At 39.1% G+C, this 9,981-nt stretch overlaps 1 protein-coding gene across 1 annotated transcript in view; it reads right to left on the reverse strand.

The window, feature by feature from the left end:
* SLITRK4 (SLIT and NTRK like family member 4) overlaps positions 1–32 on the reverse strand; it is a 9,464-nt gene extending 9,432 nt beyond the window's left edge. The window contains exon 1 of the mRNA XM_014955348.1: positions 16–32. The gene's annotated coding sequence lies outside the window, so the exon portion shown is untranslated. The remainder of the gene's footprint in view (positions 1–15) is intronic.
* Positions 33–9,981: the final 9,949 nt, after the last annotated feature.

Genomic DNA, 9,981 nt, shown 5'->3' on the forward strand with positions numbered 1-9,981 from the left:
CCCCGCCGCCGTTACCTTTCCCGGAGAGATGCCGAGTTGCGCCCCCGCGGAGCTCAAGCGGGTGCGGCGGGGCGGGAGGCGCCCCCCGGGGAGGCGAGAGCTGCGGGGCCCCGGTGCCGCTGCGGGGCTGCCATGGGCGGCGCGGAGCAGCTACAAGTGCAGCCCCGAGCACAGCCGGGACGGGGCCGTCCCGCCCCCGCTCGCCCCCCCGGCCAGCGCCTGGCTGCGCGCCGCTGAGCACCGCGGATGGGAAAAGCGGAGCCGGGGAAGGACGGGGAGAAAAAGAAAGGAGTCTCCCCCCCATCTTTTCTGACGATCTTCCTTCCTCCCCCCCCTCCCCCCCCACCCGCGCCGCTTGAAACAAAAGTAGAGGTGGAAACTGAGTGGGCAGGATGGTAACATTTGCTGCATTTAATGTGAATTGCAATTATGGAACCAAATCGCTGTGAGGAGACATACCCGACCCGTTCTTAAGACAACACAGCTATTTGTGCATCTCGTTCTTTGTGGTTAGGTGAAATTCCTCCTCTGCTTAGGTAACAGCTGCAGTCTGATGAAAAAAAAAAAGCCTCTAATGTTATGCACTTGTGCAAAACAGATTCTGGTAATTAAGAACTCCTATTTACTCTACCTTTCCTCATATACTTTAAAATGGTAATGAATACCCCCCCCAACAAGGTGACATTTCTTTCCAAGGCAGAAGAGTCAGTTAACCAAATGAAATCTTGCAAAGGGAGTTCAACTGTTTTTCCTTCACTCTGAAATGCTCACAGAATTCAGTTAGAAAACTGTTTCTGTGTTGCACACATACCGGTTGTGAGTGCGAGCTCTGGGCAGTAAACATCAGGGAAAGGAAAACAGCAAGTGCTTTCTTCATTTGGAGAAATGAAATAAATAGCTTGCTCCGAAGGCTGACTGCATCTAATTGAAATAATTTCAGAGTGTTATGTTGTATTATGCGGATAGACTAATACCTGAAAACAAATGCAGCTGAGAGATAAATAATTTGCATATCACAACAGAACTGAAAGTGATCTGCGATTAATATTCAGCCTATTAAAACCTGAAATCTTTAAAATGTAAACTCTCTTAATTATGGAACCATTAACAAAGCATTGTTAACATAAAAGGAAATGCACGTATATAAAGGCCCCAGTGTAGAAGCATTTGCATATAGTTTAAGCTGAATTTTTCAAGCTCTATTTAAATGAAATTATGGAATAAAGAGCAAAGGTCTAGAATAAAATTCATTTAGGAAGATATCTGTTTTATAAATCTATTTTAACAACAGGCACAGAAACGCAGGTGTAAAGATCAAGGTGCCAGTTTTGTTAAGCAGCTACATTAAGGTGGATGTTAAACTAATTCCTTGCTTATTTAGTAGGTGAAAGAGCATATAGACAGTATCATAGACAGACCATTACTCCCACCACCATTCAAACAACTGCTTAAAGACTGAATCAAAAATCAAAAGAGAAGCATAACTAAAGATCATATTTTAACAAACTAAACCATGAAATGAGTAAGTATTTAAGAGAACTGAAATTGCACTATAACTAAATAATTGCTGATGTTTCTATGATAAGTGGCTATTGACAATGACATATGTTTATGGTGTTGTAGAACTTATCTGAGAAGGAAACATAGTTATGCAACACAATTTCATTATTAGGGTTTTAGTATGTCTTATTTTTATATTTAATTCTAATTTACAGCCACAAAAAAATAACTCCTCCTTGAAATCTTATTTAAGTGGTTTCTAAGCTACTTGTCCTAACCTACGACATGTCAAACTCACCAAGATTTAGGTTTATATGTCAGAACAACAAGCCAAACCAAACTAAGGATAATTTCAATAACAAGCTTAAGCACAAGCTTAAGGTCAAGACTGTATTCCAAGATGATGACATACTTCAGGAATAAGTCACTTTAAGAGGGTTACATCCTGGTACACTTGATTGTACCCCTTTTTTTGAGATCTGGCTAGAAGGTTTGTCACCATTAGTCGAAATGTTCTGTATAGCTTGATGGTAGATAGTAATTGGAAGACAGCCGAGACAGAAAGGGCAAGTTGGATTATCTGGTCTGGTTCCCTGAAGTTTACAAGATTACTTCAGGCTACGCACCATGCCCATTATTGTCATCTCTAACCTTTTCTTAAATTTCTTGCTGTGATGGAACCTCATTCATCTCCTTTGATTTTTTTTTCCTTTGTCTGTCTGTTGTTTGCCACAGGACTGTGTTATTTTTCCTTCTTCACTTTAGCAAAAGGAGAGCAAAAGCTAACAAGCAGATAGATTAGTAACATGATTTTCCATGAATAGAAGTGTCTGAGGAAAAAAAAATGTGAGATATAGTACCCCAAGGAGACACTACTCCCACCCAAGGAGACACACACGGCGTCATTCAGTAGTGGTACAATTAGCTTATCAATAATATCATTACCATATCTAAGAAGAAGCTCTTGGAAGAAAAAGGTAATTTTTACTCATGGCTACTGAAACTCATAATGCAACCTGCTCAAAAATTATAAAATATATTTTGTTTCCTTCCGCATTTTAATGAGAGCTTCTAAACAACGCTTTTCTTCTCAACACCCAGAGATGCTTGATCACCTACCTCTTCCAGTTTGCTTCTGGGCTGATGCAGGAACTTGAGACTGAAACTGTGCTCTATGTGTGTTCAAAGTCTGCCAGGAGAAAAACCTTCCTGTAATAGAATGATCAAAACGCAGGGTCCAGAGATTGAGAGATGCTGAAACTACTACTCACGGCTCGAAACCTTGGAGAGCATTCCTCAAGCTGTTCAGCACACACGCAAATAAGACCTCAGCTGAAGTCAAGCGGAGTTCTGCACAATAAGTTGCTTTGTTTTTTCATCCACAGTAATTTTCGGAGTGTCCTAGTCTGAGGTAAAACAGAACCAATGAGAAATGAACTAATAGGAAACAGGAGACAAACATCCTACTCATTCCTGGGCATTTCCAAGTACAATTTAAGATACAGTGTCTGAGCTCAGGCTGCATGTATATACATAAGTGGCAGGGAGTTGGTGTCATTCATACAATTGCCAATGTCTACCTTATGCTGCCTGGGGATGCACGGGCATCTCAAACACTTTTCCACAGGTACTGAGTTGCACTGTTCTGCTCTCTCTCCAGATTGTCTGTTGTCATCCTTAAAATGAAATAAGTGTTAGTCCCTGGTAGTTTGACCTAACTGGAGATACTGATGGCCCACAAACTCGTGTCTCTTGAAATCAGAAGACCAAGACAAGAAATTGTCATTGCCTTGACCAGCACAGGAGCATGCTGTTCTTGCTCATGTGCTGACACCTGTAGTGGCCAGCTGTGAGCAAGCCTTGTGCACCCAGCTGCCAAAAACACCTCTGGGAGAGAAGCAGTGTGCACACAAATGTATTTGGGTTGCTCTGTTTGAAAAGGTTTATGCCAGGAGTAGAAACTCATATAAAAAGTGTCCAGAAATTAATGGGAATCTCTTTGGATTGGGCTTTATGTTAGAATTATGATGTAAGCACTACCTGTCACTCCTTCCTTTTCCCAGAGAATGATAAAAATAGCCCAGAAGTTAATGTTGTTGCCCTTCACATAGGGCCCAGGTAGAGAAGAAACAGTTCTGTTTGAACACATGGAAAGCTGGTTAACAATTCTTTGAATAGGAAAGCAAAGGTTTGTGTGGATTCTCTCTGTTTCTAGAGTTTCCATGGTTAAACAATTTCTGTTTAACAAGTCTACAACATGTTTCTGCTCCCAGATAAATCAGTAACAACTGCCATACTCAGCAAACAACATCCGACACGGCAGAGTACAACAATGACTGTGCAGCACTGTCTTATAATAGGGCTTCAACTGATAGGACATAGCCTTTTGAGGAGGAAAAAAAGGAAAAAATAACTCCACCCATCGTCCCTGCCTTCTATGTATTTTGCCAGATTGTCAGTCAGAAGAGGGGGAGGGAGAGCATCCTTGAAAACTCTGTAGCTACTAGAGTGAGTCTCTGTATGTGCATCTTTTAAAAAGTACAGTGTGATAGGAAACAGTGCAAGTCTGCAATACACTGAAGACAGAACCACTGTGAAAGAGTACTGTGCTAAATAAAGTGGAATAAATGCTGTCAGATATATGTCTCTGCTTGGATCCACATTATTTCCACCTAACTTACTCCTTTTTATTCAGGAGCCCTCTTGAATGTGCAACAAGTAACTCATCACCTGCTCCAGGAAAGCATCACCTGAGAAAACACTGTAAAGCATGCAGCTCTTCAAAAGGAATTGGCAGGGATTTTTCATTTTATCTTTTCCTACTCATTTGCAATGAGTTGTTGTCTTGAATGTTCAATAAAGTGGGCGTGCTGCTGGTAGCAGGTCTTCTGATTGTCTCTTTAGAAACTCAGCTTACAAGGTCTAGCTCCATAACACTATTCTTGCCAGATTATCCTATCAAGGCATAGTAGGTAGGCATTTAATTTCACTAAATTGCAAGATGCCCAGTGCTGTCAGTACACCTTTGCTTATTTTCATTCTCTGTGCTCATTTACCCAGGGGTTGTTCACCCTCCAGCTCGTTGTCAGAGGCTAAAGCCAAGCTTGGCCTACCCTCCTGCCCCCTGAGACAATGAAAAGTGTGAAATCAGAAGACAAAGAAACTAATAAAAAAATAATGGATGAAGAATTTACTCGGGATATTTTTCTGTAAGGTTGTATGACATAAGGTTAAATGCAAAACCTAAAAGCAACTGCTGTTGTCCTACCCAAGTCTCTTGTGGAAACTGCTTGCTAAACTGATTTCTCAAGAAGAGAAATGTATTTAGAATGAGGATTCCGTGGTAGAAAACTCTAATATTATTGAATACACCAAATCATGAAATAACACTTTATCCTCTCTGAGTGATCGGCCTATTAACTGAATAAAAGAACTCTACCCATGTACTACAGAAAAAATTTAAAGAAATTTGACTGTGGCTGGAAATGATGGAGGATAGGAATGAAAAAGGTACTCTAAAAAGGGGGGAAATGTAGTGTGCTACAAGTCTTGTTTCTTTGTTTGCTCCTAATAACTTCGTCTTCAACAGTAGAGCAGGGAAATCTTTTGTGCTATGAATTCCATACCATACCATCCCATACCATACCATACCATACCATACCAGACCTGTTAGGCTTCTGGTCAGGATTGGATGGGTTGAGGTCACTTGACATTAACAGAATGTGAATTTCCAATATTCTAAGTTAAGTTCTCAGTCCTCCATATTTTCCTCAGATGTGAGAAGATTCCTTATCACCTTCTGGAATGCTACAGACTTAAATGGGAATTTTCATGTGTATAAAGGTGTAACTCACTCATTAAGCTATCTGCAAGCAGAAAAGTCTGTTACATATTTCTTAGAAAGTTCAAGAATAAAGCTTCCAATAAAAGCATGATAAAAAACAATAAAATAATTGTCATTCAATCTTCAGAAAGAAAACCAAATATTCTGGTTTTCCTGAAGTATAAGTTGCTGCTGGCTCTTGGACGAAGAGCTTCAAGCTGTGCCAATGTGGAACAGCTCACCAGCTGCTCTTGTCTCTCTGCACGCTGGAGAGTCACTCCTGTTCTGCAGTTACTTTGCTTATCAGCTGAAAGACCACTGTGGTAGAATGAATAAGCATCTACAGAAAAAAACACATGCTTTAAACTTGTTGCTTGATTTAGGGAACAAGTTACACTAGGGGGGAAATATCTGAAACAAAATTAAGATATTGCATGGGTTTGCTCATTGCTCTACTTTAATCCGCTTTTGCTTCTGGGGTTTCTTTTGCAGCTGCCCTAATTTCCTTTACTTTTACATATTCTATTAATTTCAGTTAAGGCCTCCATAGGCTCATGAGCTAATAGACTCGTTTATTATTGTTTTTAAAAAGCAGGCCTTCCTATCGCCTCTAGACTATTGCACAGGAATGCAGGAACATGGTCTTTCAAGAAAGAAGAGAAACTGCAGCTACTTCAGTAACTGAGCAGTGACATTTTTTTAACCTAATGATTACATGCCAGCGCTGATCTGATATAGTCTGGGTTCAGGAAAGGCATGCTGAACCAGTAACCAAAAAAGAGATGTTTGCTTTTAACAACAAACATTTTGACACCATATCAAAATGATCCAGAAAGATGTGCTTGAGGTGGTTGTCTCACGCTCTTTAAGCCCTGCCTGGGTGGAAGGAGCAGTGTCCTCTCCTTACCTCGCTGCCTCACATAATTGTCTCCAAGACCTGAGCAGCCAATCCAGATTGTTCCAAAAACAGGTAAAATGAAATCTTCCTCACCTTAGCAAAGGCTTAAGCACAGCAATACGTAGAGGCAGCTCTGCTGCATTTTCCACTCGATGGATGCATGAGGGAGCAGGAGCTGAACTATCAAAAGGAAGATGGAAAAAACCAGAAATATCTTTAAAAATTTAAAGTTAGGTTTTAAGGTGGGTAAAATCACTATTTGGGGCAATGAAGCTTTTTAAGTAATTTTTTCTTTTTTAAACTTCCTACAGTTTAAAAAGTGTATCAAAAGAAAGGCAATTCTGGCAATGTGACACAGTTCTTGTAGTCACGGCACTCCTAAGTGTATCTCAGCTTCTAGCTACATGACATGCCTGGCATCTACAGATGAAACTGAGATGAATGCCTAGAAAACAATGATACAGATGTAGGTATATTAGTAAGAAGGGCCAAGTTCTGCTCATTTTTATATTCATGGGGTGGTTCCATGAAAGAGGGAAGGACTAACTATCCGTCCTCCCTGTTTCCCCTCATCATGTCCCTGCTACCAGCCAATGGGTCTTGTCATACTCTTCCCTGTGCCATCCCAGGCATTTATTAGACCCTCCTCAAATCAACTCACTAACCTCAAAGTAATGGCTTTTTTTCTTCTCTTGGTTAGGTTAGTTTTCAGCCAAAGTAGTGAACTGAATTGATTTATAAAGAGCTGCAGCATGTATCAAAGCTGGTGTGTGATTAGTGATGGGAGTACCCAGCCACTTACAGGGTGAGAGAGATGGGAGGAGGTATGAGGGGAGGATGAACTGGACTAAATACACAGCATCAGGACATGTTAAATGTTTTACAATGTCTTTTGTAGCTTCGCAGTCACATAAATTCAATTTTAATCAAAGTTTATAAAGAAAAGTAAAGGAGAAAAGTAAATTTCTGTAGAGTTCTTTCTCTCCACTAGAATAAGGTCTGGATTTTCTCACACTTGGGCCTTTTAACATTTTAAAAAGCAAGGCTATCTTTTCTTCTTACATGTCCATGAAATCTCATTTGCAGAAGAAACATTTATTTGTATTTACTAAAAAGTGAAAGAATTAAAGGCAGATTTTTGTGAAAAGTCTAAACCAATGCCTGATGATGGAAATACTGTAGTCTAAAGGAGGATTCTAGCCTTATTGGAATCCTCTTCTGCCAAAAGGTAGATGTGCTTGTAGACACATTCAGTATAACCAAAGAAATGAAAAATGTTGTCTCTGCTTAATCTCAAGTTCTATGAGCTGAATACTCTTCTGACATACAACATTTCAGGTCTTCTTCAAGGTGTGAAGTTATAAATCTGAATCCAGCATGCTCTGAACATCAGGTGAAATTTCATTTTATTAAATGAGTGATTCATAGGTCAATAAAGCTATTCAGATATTCACATATCATTAAAGTAAGTAAAAAGCATTGCGGAAGGATGAATAAGAAAAAACTGACATATCATAACAAGGGCACCCTAGCATGGATCACGTTGAATAGCTAAAGAACAGAGTTGGAAAAGAGCAGCAGAGGGGATGATTTTAGGAAGCTTGCACAGAGTTTGGGAGGCTAGCTAGGAGTGCATGAGTAATATTCATAGAGACCTTTATCCACTAATGGAACTGACAGAAGCTGACAATTATGACAACGGTAATGAACCTGTCTTATCTATTTTAAGACACCTTGTATGAAGAATTCAGACAGAAAGGAAAAAAAAAAAGATTATTCTTTGGTTGGTTAAAATACCATACCTTCAAGGGATTCCCTTTCTGTTCGCTCTGCATGGAAAATACACAAAAGCACCATAATTGCAGAACATTTATATATAGGTCATTTAAAATAGATCCTACAAAGTGAGAGAAAAAAAAGTCCACCCTACTTTAAAATAATTTTTTTAAGAAAAAATGAAAGAGGATTACTTTCTATTATATTCCATGCTTTAGAAGGCCAAGAAAGCCTGTAGATTTACTTTATATGGCTGCTTTGCCTTGAGATTAGCCCGAATGTGATGTCTTCTTGATGTTTACAGATGCCAAGGGATCTAAGACATCTCATTTTTCCACTTTTCAGTTTGTTCTGAAAACACACTGGATTGACTTCATGCCTTTTTCTTATGCTACTTTGTGCTGTTTCCTCTCCAAGATCATTGCCATCATTTATTTATTGAAGGAAACTTTCATTGGGATTGCAGTGGATGTAACTATATTTCCTTGACAGCATTCTGTTAGTAACCCTGTGGTTTTCATTGAAGTTGTTGAAATATTTTTTGGACAAAGTCAAGGTGTAATGCATATTTCATTGAATCTAATAAAATCAGACTCAGTTTTGTTTAAAACACAGGTTCCTGATACTTTTCTATTTTAGTAAAAAATTCCATGGTGTAAGGACTGTGTTGAAAGTAAACTTTACTTCCTTGTGCAGATCAGCATTAGCTCATGCTATAAGTACGAAAAACAATCAACTAAGACCACGAACTGCTACTAAAGTGTTGTTTTCCTCTCCTCAGGTTGTAGCTTGTTAGTTTTGACAGGTGCACAATGAAATATAATAGAAGCTGAAAAGGTCTTTACCTGTATCCCTTTGGCCCTTCAAAACTGATGTATAGGGGGCAGGTCAATATGGCCAAGTTTCAGCTGAGGTGAGTGGTCAGTAGGCAGTGGGAATGAAGCTTTCCTTCAGGTTTCAACTTAGCGTCTAATTTTTTCTTAGCTGCTTACCAGCACTTAGTAGCATTTCTATACCTGCACCCAAATATGGTTGGGCATCAAAAAGTGCAGTTTGGGAGCCAGCCTACAAAACAATGAAGTCAAATTCATAATGCTCAGTCAGACTATTCATTATCTATTTTTTTGGAGGTAGTTACTCACTTGCTTAGTAACTTGCTTAGTTCTGCTTACTACAGGCCTTAAGGCCGTATCTCATTAGAATCTTATCTTCTATTTATGTTTTCATTCATGCGTTTATTTTCTAAATCACGAAAGAAGAAAATTTCAGTTCTAGAGATTTACTGAATAGGTGTTAGAATGTGGAAATTCTAGAACTTACCAACCCTAGTGTTATTACTCTAGTCAGAGTCAGTATTCCCCAAATGCATCATAGAGGCTAACAGCTGAATTTTGTGTCCTTTGTTCTGTCAGCTTCTGTCAGCTTTGGATTTCTTTGATGAATTGACATCTCTATCATATGAAAAATCCCTACCCAACATTTAATCATTTTGTTGTATTTCCCCGATGACTTATTTTTTAATTAAAATAGGTATATTTAAAAGAAATGTTATTTTTTTAAAACTCATTTTCCGCAATACTTAATGTTAAGCAGAGCTGATAATTCAAAGGTAAAAATGTCAGATATGAAGTACAGGAGAACAAAGTAAGGAAACCTACCCCAAGACATTTGTCCTGTGACTGTTACATAGTGGTGGCATCACCAGACAGTTCTTTTATAAAGAATAAAGATGATATTCTCAGATCCTTTCTCCAGACCAAAGCAGAACAGAGCTGTCATGTATAAATGGAAAGTTGAACCTTTTGCTGGCTTTATGCATTCTTAAAACTTTTCTGCAACCAAAAAGAATTAAGAAAGTAAATAGACAAACATAAACTGGAACAAGCAAACAAACAAAATTCAGAAAACACACAGACAGTTTTGCATGGAATCCCCCCCCAAATCATTAACATTCAAAAATTTGCTACAGTTCATAGCTGAAATT

The sequence above is a fragment of the Calidris pugnax genome, unplaced genomic scaffold (assembly GCF_001431845.1).
Source record: "Calidris pugnax isolate Ruff unplaced genomic scaffold, ASM143184v1 scaffold38, whole genome shotgun sequence".
In the NCBI taxonomy this organism is placed as follows: Eukaryota; Metazoa; Chordata; class Aves; order Charadriiformes; family Scolopacidae; genus Calidris; species Calidris pugnax.